This window comes from Falco punctatus, assembly GCF_963210335.1.
Source record: "Falco punctatus genome assembly, chromosome: 8".
NCBI classification, from domain to species: domain Eukaryota; kingdom Metazoa; phylum Chordata; class Aves; order Falconiformes; family Falconidae; genus Falco; species Falco punctatus.
In genome coordinates this window covers 36,206,265-36,218,881 of record NC_137588.1, presented here as the reverse complement: position 1 = coordinate 36,218,881, position 12,617 = coordinate 36,206,265, and the positions used below count along the sequence as shown (strand labels likewise).

At 38.2% G+C, this 12,617-nt stretch overlaps 1 protein-coding gene across 1 annotated transcript in view; it reads right to left on the bottom strand.

Annotated features, from left to right (window-relative positions):
* The window catches only part of THSD7B (thrombospondin type 1 domain containing 7B), a 535,716-nt gene that overhangs the window by 520,766 nt on the left and 2,333 nt on the right, over positions 1–12,617 (bottom strand). The window contains exon 2 of the mRNA XM_080399624.1: positions 6,511–6,603. The gene's annotated coding sequence lies outside the window, so the exon portion shown is untranslated. The remainder of the gene's footprint in view (positions 1–6,510; positions 6,604–12,617) is intronic.

Here is a 12,617-nt window from a genome sequence, read left to right as displayed (position 1 = left end):
AATAAATACTCCATACCTATAAATGAGGGGGGAAAGAGACTTGGACAACAAACAATAAATTTAAGCTCCTTTGGAAGCAGCAAGTCTTCTAAGACTCAGCTCATTAATTTTCCCTGGGAGATATGCAATTGAAATTCAGTGAGAGTTAAACACTTGACTCCTTAGGTTCTTTAAAATCCCAGATGACGTGATATTTAACTAAATTCCCACACTAATAGAAATTAGTCATCTGGCACAACGATGCAATCTAATTGTTGGTCACTATAAAAGATTCCGTTCCCAGCACAGCATTTAATGACGTCATTATAGGAGCTCACATGTCCTGTCCCACTAGGCTAACAGCAGCTGAGTTTACTGGCCTGAAAGCCCAGTCACCTGGAGTGGGCTACAAGGGAAGCAGTTGTATCAGAGGAAGCCTTTCATTACCTGCAGGAAAGTTGTGCATTCGGCTTTCCACAGCACTTTTTGCTTTTCAGAAGCATGCATATTCTGTGTATTAGAAGTAATATATTCTTTAGGTGTGACCATCCTCACATATTCTATAAAATCAGTGAAATTAGATCCCTCTCTGTTGTATGAAATAAAATTAGACATCTCTGGAGAGATTTACTCTTTAATTGAAGGAGTTTTCCCCCCCTTTCCTAGTTTGTTTTCCCTTTTTCATGCTTAGTGTCCTTGCTTTGCTGCCAGAAATTTCTGAACTGGTGAGCTCACTCTCCCCCCCTCCTCCTTTCTTTCTTCCTTTCTCTCCTTCCCTCTGCCGTCGGTGGGTTTCAATGGGCTCCTGCAGTTACTCAGGCGGACAGCATTCCGTTGCCAGGCAACTCCCTGAAAAGAAGCACATGCTGCTGCTGCACAGACAGAGCGTGCCCGTCTGCTCCAGTGATGCTGTGGCCTAATTTCTACCTCTCTTGTGTGAGATACAAAAGGGAACATCTCCAGAGTAGAGGGTTAGGGAGTACTGAATTATCTGCACCTTTTTGTTTGTTTGTTTGTTTTTCCCCCACTCTCCTGATCGGGTGCATCCCCTTCCATCTCAGGGCCCTCAGAAGTCATGCATGTCTAATCTGCACACATGCATTTGTAGAATGGGCTTTGTAGAATACTGACAATTTTCTGTTAGCTTTTGGCTGAGTTAATAGTACTTACGGAGATCTGTTAAGCTTTCCTGTAGCTTTCCCATAAGGGCAGTTTTGCATGTAAATTCTCAAGGCCATTCATCTTTTTCTACCTGACTCTTTATTGCCTGGGTGTTTGGGTTTTTATTAAAGGCCTCTTCAGGAATGCAAGCATAGCCTTTCTCATTTTCCCTCCTTTCACTGAGCTTTCCTGAGAACAAAGAACAGCAAACTAAGAAATTCCTTTGGTTTTTCCACAGGCTGAGGAAAGATCACTGCTTTATCCATGGATTTAGTTTTGGACTGCTTAATCTTCTCAAAAGGCAGGCCCATATGGATTTAGGTTTTGTGGCTTGAACTCAACTTTGCCATCACAATCCTTCACTGTCTATTTCAGACAGTATTATCATTAGGTAAAAAACAGCAGTCAGAACAAGAAGTTTCCTTACAGTTATTGCTAGGTTCCTAAAATTTATTGTTAGCACGTTTTAATATGAAGGTTGCTTATGTTACTTGTCTTTTGTCAGTTCTGGTACCAGCTCAGCACCTCACTCAACCTGCAAGCAAACCTGAACCTCACAGAGAAGCTGCACTGTATTCAGCCTGACAGAGCCTGATATTGCTCTGGTGCTCTGGGTATTCCACCGATCCTCTTCTTGCTTCTGGACCAGCTCTGAAATCCCAGTTCTAATCTACAAATCCCTGATTTGGGTAGTGCACATCTACTTTAATGGCAGCCAAGATCCTTCATCCACTAATCCCTAGAGTCAGCACTATGCTACAAACTTCTGCCAGTATAGCTACATCAACAGAAACTGTAAAACATGTATAACCTCCAGCTGACACGCCATACCAGTAAATGCCTGGTTCAGCCTCATTTATGCCATCAATGCAGTGCATTTGTCAGCTTAGTTTGTGCCTTCAGAAATGTGCTGAAATTAAACTGGCAAAAACCACAGTGGCATGGTGCAGATGCCCCGTAACAGGTAAAACCAGGGCCAGTGGCCGTGGACACATTACCAGAAAGACTCTGCAAGACACGGAGATCAAATAGCTCTGTACAAAAAAGGTCCCAGCCCAAATGTTCAAATTCTTCCCAGCGGCAGGGTACTTATGAGATTGCAGACACTTCTCGTTCCAGTGTACTTTATGTGTCTAGTGCTGTGGATAAGATTCTGCCTATCTTTTTCTTATATTTTACTTACCTCCTACACAAAGGATCAGAACTGCTCAACTGTGTGGTAGTCATAGTTCTGCAACGCTAAATGCCCATGGAGTGGTGAAGTCTCATACTTTTGGAGCAAAAGGGTATTTCAGTCCCTGAGTTTCAGGGGCTAAGCAATCACCACATTATTTACAAAATATTTTGAGACCTTCTGGAAAGTAAGGTGCTATATACAGGCAGAACAATAGTTAGTATTTGCATGAGTCACACATACAACGTTCAGTATTATGCAATTTCTCAAACATCCCTCCTCCCCAAACACACTCTGTATAAGAAGAAACGTGGGACTTTTCTCCTGCAAAGCCACAACTTAGTAGCACTAAAGAAACAACAAAATGTCTTAGCATTACCTTAAAAATTCACACTCCTATTTGAAGGCAATCTAAAAGACCATGGCAAAGCTAATAAAAAAAATATTAGGTGATCCTTTGCCAAATAGGTAAAGAACTGAAGAATAACAACACAAACCAATTTGACATATGGCTACCAATTTCTTTACTGTCCAGAGGCAGTGTATGTGTTTCTCTATGTATTTTCAGATCTTGCATCAGTTCAAGATGATACTACAGTTTGGCCCACAGCCAGAAAGTGGCAAGTGAAATAATGTTCCAGTACTTGCACTGTGAACACACAGCTGGCTTCAAAGGAAAATGGACTAATCCTACTTCATTTCCCTTCTTTAGTATGTGTTTAAAGAGCTTTGGTGCGCTGAAGGAAATCGACCAGAATTCATTAGTTCCCTTCTGATTCAGCTCATTGCTGTTGGAAAGGGAAACAGGTCGGGATTGCAGGATCCTACTCAATTTCCTTTTGAAGCAGACTTTAAGCCAATTCTGCTCTCAGTTGTACACACACAGATTTTCACTAATGATGCATATATTTAAATGCAATACCTCTCCAATTGGGCTAAAACATGTAACGACTATGAAGGGAAGAAGAAATATTAAATAACTAAAACAATAGTCTGCCTGATTTTGTACCATTGAGAACTTTTGCCTGAGAGTATTCCTGAGAAACCAACTCAAAATCAAAATAGGGACTTCTAGAAAGATACACAGGAGAAAAGGGAGGGGGGAAAAAACCCAACTGAGACTAGGCAAAGATCACAATGAAGATAAAAAGAAGAATAATTTCATAAATACTTCATATACATTTTCTGCTATTCAATGAAAACTTACAGCAAACTGAAACATTGATTGTAATAGCTAAAGCAAATCCTAGGGATCATTTTGATGCTGATTGGAGGCAGTTTTGGAAATGAAGACATGGAGTTTAATCATTTACTCTGGACAGAAAGTTTTTCTTCTCATTCATAATCAGATCTCTCCATTTCTTTCTTCAGAGCTCATGTCATATTTTTGTGAGCCTTCTCAATGTTACTGGAAGCAATAGGATTTCAAATTAATCCGGACTATATCCTGTTGAGTTTAAGGACACTGCTTTTTACACAATAAGCCAGAATCAACACTCTTCCAAAGCAAACCTACAATTAACCACCTCAGCAGAAAGTGGCTTGTGACAAAGCTGAAGAAAACCCAAAGCTGAAGAGAGCTACGGGGTTCATGACGGGACCATGGCTTCACTTGTATCAAACAGGCACAATATGTAAAAATCACCTTTTTAACTGTAATGAAGACAAAGAAGTAATGAACTGTCTTTTAAGCCTGAACTAGGATCCTTTAAATGGTGATCAGCCTTATGAATTTGGTTTCCCTACCAATTACAAACCCATGAACCTGAAGCAGTATATTGCACAGTAAATGTGTCTGGGAGTTCGAATCAACCAAAAAGCCTTTAAAATAGCAACACTGTATCTAAGAAGAGATAGGTGAGTCAAAAAACTTTAGGTTTCAGAAGGTCTGAAGCTGCAGGGATGTCTGAGGACCTCTATGCAACAATTTAAAAATTTGATTCCTTACGGGTTAGCTGCAGAGATCTAGTACAGACACAAATTATATCCTGCACTAAATAGCTTCTCAGCACAGGAAAATGAAGGGACAATTACAGAGCAAGCAATGCCTCAGTGATTCTGTAGAACACTGTACCACCTACAGAGCAAGTTAAAATGAGATAATTTTCCTTTGCTATTCTATGTCCACCTCAGTATACAGCTTTAACTTTTATCACTAGACCATAATTTAAAATGTTATTCAAGGTACTCTAGAAAAAAGTACATGACGTGTAACTTATAAAGGCTGAGAGCTTCATATAGAAGCACTGAGGTGGACACAGCAATAACATAGATGATCTGTTCTCTTTGCATGTACAACTTGTTACTCCAAGGACAAAGGCTGAATGCCCCATCCCTCTTTAGTTGTAGTGAATGGATATTGTACAGGAAGGAATCAGTCACCACTTCTAGATAACACCACAAACAAATAAATACATGAAACAAAGGCATTTCACAGCTCAGACATTCAAAGTCAAAACTAGTTTATCAGGCATTTTTCTCATTTTTGTTGTTTAATGTACTTCAGTTTCAAAGTACAAGACAGCATATCATACAAAGGCAACTCTATCTCAATCAGCTCAGCAAGTATAACTACATTTTTTAACCCTTTCTTGTTCACTGCATTTATGTCTCTGTTGTTATTATTCTTGTTTGCTACACTGATAGCACAAGAGGTTTTTCTTTCTTTTCCCTTTGCAAAAACTGCATTTTCCTTCTTCCTACCTGCTCAGTTTTTCTGTCTTTTGTAAAGAACTCTTTCCTTTTGTTCATGCTGTGCATACTTACAACTTAAACTTCACTTGCTGTCACCTCAGAATCAAATATCCCTCCAATGTGAGATAAATCATTCTGGTTGAAACTATTCTAAACATATCCAAGCCCTTAACAGAGATGAGAATTTTGTTTTTACTATCAGAAACATTTCAACTTGCAAAACATATTCCAGCAAAACCATCCCTTGGTTCCTAATGTAAAGAGTCGTAGGTTGCTTTTCTGAAAATAAAAATGAAGTGCAGAATGAGAAATGTAGTTCAATAACCTAACCAACCACGGAGACAGAGTTACTATTTACAAATGGGAGTTAGTGTATGCAAGGAGAATTGGGCTTTTAAAGACATAACAGGAAAAGAAAACATCCTTTGATTTACATCAGAGATGCCTCTTAGGCTTCAAATGGGAGGCTACAAAATACTGAGGGAATGAGATTAAATACTGTGGCAAGAGGTAGAACATAGTGACAGAGGAACACCTGCCCCTACTGCCATTCTTTGACAGGTACCAAATGACCATGTTTGCCTGCAAGAAAGATTTAAGACACTTGTGGAGACCAACACAAGTTGCCCAGTGGAGGAACAAAAGGGAAAGGAAAGCGATCAGGGAGCCAGGAAATATCAGATCCTCCTACTATGCACTGCACCGAGTGCAAACGCTTGTGCAGATCACCCTGGAAAATAAAGGCACCACATGCTGTTTGAGCAACTCATCTCTCTACTTAGGCACAATTAGGAAAGGAGGGACAGGGATCATGGATGCCACGTATCCTTACAGTGATCTTGGTAATAGGTACTCCAAAAATACATAATGGCTACTTCAAATTACAGACACAGATATACCACCTGCATTCATCAACTGTACATCCTAGTCCCAACACCTTTTTTAGACATCACAAAGTAAGAAGAGTTAGATTTGATATCTACAAACTTATTCTAAGAGGTTTAATCTATAACTTGTCAGTACTACCCCATCTCCTTGATTCTTCAAATATAAAACATCTCAAACCACTAGCAATTCAACATTCTCTCTAAACAATACAGCCTCATAAGCATGAGGTTCAGAATTTTGACATCACATAAATCCCCACATATTTCTCAAGTCATTGACAAATGTGTTTGGTCTAGTAATTGTGCCCAAACCAAGAAAAATGAGAAGGTCTCTTTTAACAGAAAGCCCATTAGCTAAACTCTAAGCGAAAAAAAGGATGTATTAAAATCTTTCTTTTCCATTCAACTTGGATTAAGCAACTGTCTATTTACCACAGATTTAGGGAGACTACAAATAGAACCCGGCCTATTATCAGGCATTAAAAAGTGACATTTCTGTATGAGAATGCCCTCACTTGCTTCACTGTACCAGTTCAAAATATGTGATGTGTAGCTACTGAGAAATGTGGAGAAATCAATCCACTACTAATAGAAAATGTTGTGTTGAACACTAACCGGTCCAGCTGGCTTCTTTGCTTTCTCAACAGCCTTCATAGCTTCCTTGAGTTGTTTTCTAAGGTCTTCCTTTGACTAGTCATGTTTACAGCACTAGGAGAGGAAGAAACAAAGCAATTGTAAAGCTTGTTAAGAAGTAGTTCATGTGCTATTAAAGGTGACCTTCCCACTTCCAGTTCTATTTGTTCTTCTTCCTCTCCAAAGTGGGTCAGATCTTTCAATTTAAAATCTGAGCACTCTTCAACAGTCAGGTCTCTGAGAAAAACATTCAAATCCAAATCCTGAGGTGTCCTGACCTTCTGAAAAGCTTAAAGCCACATTCTAAGAGAGTGACAAATGATCACTCCATAGCAGGTTGAAATCTACCAGTATGTTAGAATATGACACAACTCTAAGCAGCCTCCATACTGGATAAAGAAACTGTTAGTCACAGCAGTGCAGTAAGCACAGTGGTACCAAACGCTGAAAACCCAAGATGCACATCTCAGAATGATTCACGCTAGAGACAAACATGCCTTTGCAAACAGCTGTATCGCACAAGCTACTGCCCACTGGCTCTTTCTCAATTGTTCATCACACTACACTTCAGTGGAAATCACTAACCCATATCTACGCTGTCTGTTCATGAGCGCATTTCTCATTGTGTTTCAAGTAAGGTCAGCCAGGTTAAAGAAACAGCAGAGCTTCACTAACCTCGATAATTTTGTCAGAAATGGACAGGGGTGCATTGACAGGAGTAGTTCAGTCTGAGGGTGTGGCTTCACACTGAATTTGATTTGGTATAAAAGCAGGTTACCACAGAAGCTAACCTTTAAGATGGTACTGTGGATAGCCGGTCTCTACTAGCTCACTGGTAGAAAAGACTGTTTTGCCTGGCTTGCTGTTAGGCACTCATTAGGGAAAATTTGCAGATCCTCAGATTCTTCATCCATATGATCTTAACTATTTTTTTTTCCCTGTAGTTTGATTCTTCAAGTGATAAAACCTTGCACCCAGTTCTTGAACTTAATGCTCAGCTTTGCTAACTCTTCCTCCTCAAGGAAGGCAGCTGAGGTTTTGGCTTTGCGCTAGTGTCTGTCTGAATTTGACAATCAAAAATAAGGGCACGCCAGTCTTCGTTAGCTGAATAACTACAACAAAGGCAAACCCACTGCAAACCTACATAACTTACATAGCAAATTGAAAGATATATATTTTAAGTATATTTCACAAGGTATATCTTAGTATCTTTCATATCTTATTTTCCAGGTAGACAGGTTCATGCCTACAGATCATGGAATATAGAATGTAACTACAAAAATACAAAAAACTAACAGACAGACATTGACGGTCACATAGTTAAATCATATACAGCATACAAGCAAAATTAACCAGAACATCCTCAACATTCCAAAAAAAAAGGAGTCATCTATCAGGGTCTGAGAAACAGAATCTTCAGCAAAAAAAACCAGCCCTGCTGTCAGGTAATGTATTTAGTCATTCTGAATGAAGGACAATTAAAACAAAAACCTGTTACCATGTAGATTTGCATTTTCATTTGTAGAAAGGAGATGGGATATGTCAGATTAATCACCTTGTTTATCTGTTTCTCTGGTACCAGCTGTGAACCATATACTCACCATTTTATGTCTTAAAAACCAGCAAAATATACAGGGGAAACCCTCACAGTAAGATAAATAACTAAACCAGCAGTTCTGTATGGCTCCCCACAACCCTGAACACCATAAAGTTTATAAATGCCTACAAGTTTTGCTCCACAGAAGAGGAGAGAGGAAGTACAGCAGTGAAAAGTAGCTGCAGTTTGCAGCTCATACTGGTAGTATAGTGTGCAAGTCATACTGGTGTCCCCAGAATGATACTAGGCTGTAGGTACACATATCATTTAACCACACTACTTCCTCAGAGTCAAAAACTGGCGTCATATTTTTCCTGCTCCCTCTAGAAGAGACTAAGAAAACACATTTCTAGAACTCAGGATAACTCACATAAAATCATGACATGTTAGGTTTGCAAAGTGAGGTGTTTAAAATGAAAGCCCAGATCTTAAAGAGGTGTGATAAACTTGGCACTGTGTGTAATCTCGCTACCCAAAAATTAGAGGAACTTGAATTTCTAGGTATTTAGACCATTCTGAAAATCTCATTTCAATTCTGTAGAAACTAAGTAACTTCAACTCCAAATGCTAAGTTTATCAATCTGTTCTGATTAAATCTGATCAAATCACTGACATGTGGGAGTCATCCATAAACAACCACCAGTACAGACATTTAAATGATAAAAGCATGTTTCCATGTTTTCCCCAAAATGAAAATGACCATCCTGCTTTTGTCCAAAACTCAGGAAAAATGCCTATAAACTGAGAACAAATATAAGCAAGGAAAAAAAACTCCCCAAATGAAATGTTAACAATTAAAAGAAATTTAGAAGAAAGTACAACCTTTGTAACAGAACTTGCTGAATATTTTTGTCAAAATCCCCTGTCAAATAAAATTTGAATTTTCTTATAATGGTGAAGGCAAAGGCTGAAGTCATACCTAATTCAAATCACACGACTCTAGTGAGATGGAATAATCTCAGTTTACAGAAGGAGAAGTTTGATCCTAACCATGTTCACCTGGCAGATCTGGTAGAGAAAAGCTTCAGCTATAATGACAGTATTTTCAGAATAACCCATGTTATGTTTTAGCTAAGTACTACTTTTAGAAAGCTTTAGTAGTTTATCATCACTATATGGTAATGATGACTTTTCTCAGACACAAAGAATTATGGTTTTTATCAATGGTTCATGCCAAATTCAAATCCTTAAAAGAAATCAGCCCAAAGCAGGTGCACAGAGCTGTCGGACCTTGAAATTTGTTTTGAAACCAACCACCTGTTAGTATAATTGTGTAGCTGTTTTTCCTGGCTTATGGGATTTTAGTTCAGCTGTTGTTCTCATGCTAACACTTATTTCCTCTAGGAATCAGTCTGTCCATTTACACTAACCTACAAATTTCTATGTGACTATCTTCAGTCTGATTCAATGTATACATGCAGATTGTCTGATGTAGCACCCTTAATCAATGACACTTTGTTTACAAAATAGCTCATGATTGCTGTAGGAAAATGTCTGAAAAATAGTATTTAACATCCTCTGTGTCACATTTAATCATTGAGATGACTCGTCTCTGTTTCTTGTTTGTTTCAAACAGCAACAAAGAACATTTACTCTTAATGGATGACCTCAAAGATCAGATTTACTGCTGGTGCCTGACTCACATTCTACTGATAACAAAGCACTGCTCCTGCTGCTGAAATAAGAATTCCCATTAAAATCTTCTGTTTTGAAAGGTTTATAACTTCAGAAGAAGTTGATTCTGGGTTAGAGGTTAGCAAAGATACTCTCAGTTCATACAAACATTTACTCGAAAAAATATGACAGAAAAAATGTGCCTACATGTGAGGTAAAAGTGTAAAAATTATCATCAGAAGGATAATGGCTTAAGATTATTTTTGTAAATGAAAAGTGGCATGCAAGAAACAACAATGCACTTGTGCTTAAGGGGCCAGTCAGAACTGCAGTCCCTTTATTCTCCAGATTGCTGTATTCAGAACCCTTGGGACATAAGCCGCCCTAGAAAAAGAACTGGACGCTTGGGCGAGTTCAATAGTTGAGCTGTTCATGAAATGTCTCCTGCAAGTCAGTCCCAACCATCCCGCAGCTCCACACTGCCCTCCAGGGAGGGCCATCAACAAAGTGACTATGTTTCCCTCAGTTTACCTCTGACAGGAGATAATTCCTTGGGAGTAAACACAGAAAGCGAGTAAGAGAAATATAGCTGACATAAACATGAAAATATGCATATTTCATGACATAAACCCAGCAAAAGATAAATTATAAAGATTAAATATTCCACGTGTTCTTATTCATGCACAGATAACTGCTATTCAAATGCCTTTTTCAAGCATCATATAAAGGAAACAATAAACAATTTATGGATAATAGTTCATAAATATATGCAGTACTGTACATCCAATGGGCATAGATATTTCATTGTGTAAGACATAATTACTAGGTTTATGCATGATATGAAATGTGAGTTGTTTGCAGCTATTTAAAATCATTTTGGGACACAATAAACTGTTGACAAGATATATCCTATTTAAATGTATTGCCCATTCCTGACTGTAGAGCATGTTGTCTTGTGTTTATCAGAAGGAACACTTTTAAAATGCACTGAGAAACTCAATTGTTATCATTGTCTGAACTTAAAAAGACTACACCTTTGTATAGAGTTCTGTTAAAAGAAAGCCTGCTGCTTATCATAAGCACGTACTTCCCCAAAGTTCCTGTTTTTTTAGAAGTTTCATTAATTGCAAATGTTGTTTACTAGAGGAAAACCATGACTGAAGCTCTAAAACAAAGAGAATAGTCGTAACTTTAATCCTTTCAATAAGCCTTTGTTTCCCATTGACTAAAAACTTCCTAAAGGAAGTAGAGCTGCGAAAATCCAGGAAGGAATTAGATTTGCCAAATTCTGCTCCTACTTGGATTTAGATGCAAAGGCTTTGTTATTCATTGTGCAAATGTTTGAGGAAAAAAGAATGATCAATTACAAAAATGCATTTTTGCCAAGGTTGAAAATTATTAATAGAAGAGTTTTGCCTATCACAGAATGCACACCATGAACTTACATAACTTAAAAGAATATTTATTCATTTTTTAGCTGCTGCTACATTTTTTTCAGTGGTGGGGTTTTTTTTCTCTTTTTGTTATCTAAGGGGAACTTGGATACTAGCCTGACAATCATACAAGAACCTAGATAAGTAAATAAATATGGAAAGGAAAAATCAAATGCAACCTCTTACTTACAATTAAGCATGCTTTGCAGCATCCAAAATAAATCTTCAAAATCCCTTTCCATGACAACGAGTAATTGCACACTGGAAAGTGTACTATCGTGGCAATAAAGCTGAATTCCCTGAAGACCTTTCAGAGACACTATGAATTTGTTTTGTATTTTTTTCCACATGCTCCTTTTAACTCTGTACCACTTCATGCTCTCTAGGTTTTACCTAGCCAAACATGTAGAGACTATATAAATATATTCTCACTTATTCCATAGGCCAGAGGTCCTTTACATTTCTTATCCTAAAATAACTTAAAGGCAATTCCTACCTCCTTCCCACCAACACCGTGTATATTTTAACTGTTCATTTCTTGGTCAATAGTACACTGGAAGATTAAAAAACTATCTAAGCCACCATTTTTGTAAAGTGCTATTTATGGATAGGTTACGGAAGGTGGTGACTACTTTCCACTTCTGATGGTTTCAGTAGAAGTGTTGTTTAGCATATTGTGACACCCAGCTCTTAAGTAAAATCAGCATTATATTTTAACAAATGTCAAAGGTTTGGCCAAGCTTAGCTGGACTACTGAGTTGGAAAGTCTATGCTGCAAGTTCCAATACAAACAGCAGGCAACAAAATGCTGTGGATAACATCATATAGGACAAGAGGAAAAAGCCTCAAGTTACAGTAGGGGAGGTTTAGATTGGATATTAGGAAAAATTTCTTCACTGAAAGGGTGGTCAAGCATTGGGATAAGCTGCTCAGGAAGGTGGTGGAATCACCATCCCTGGTAGTGTTTAAAAAATGCATAGATGTGGTATTAGGGACCTGGTTTAGTGGTGGGCTTGGCAGTCATTGGTTAACAGTTGGACTTGATGATCTTAAAGGTCTTTTCCAACTAAATGATTCTATGATTCTGTGTCCAGTCTCTGTATACCGCTAGCTCAATCCACTCAGAAGAGAGACTAACCGGGCATGATCTTCAGCCTAAGCAGAAGCAAATGCCTCTGAATTCCTAATGAGACATATTTATGGCTCTGCTATGAAAACACTCATATAACATTTGTAACATGAATATACATAGGACCAAATTTTGGAATAACTTCAATTTAGGATATTACAGGGGCTAACGCTTAAGTTTCAAGGATATATTGGGTATCATTATTCACGGTGACCTAAAACTTCCTTTAAGATCTTTCTGCATATTAATAGAGATATGTGGAGTACATCCCCAAAATCACTAAAAAGTGTTTTGATTACATCAAATTAGAGAAGGA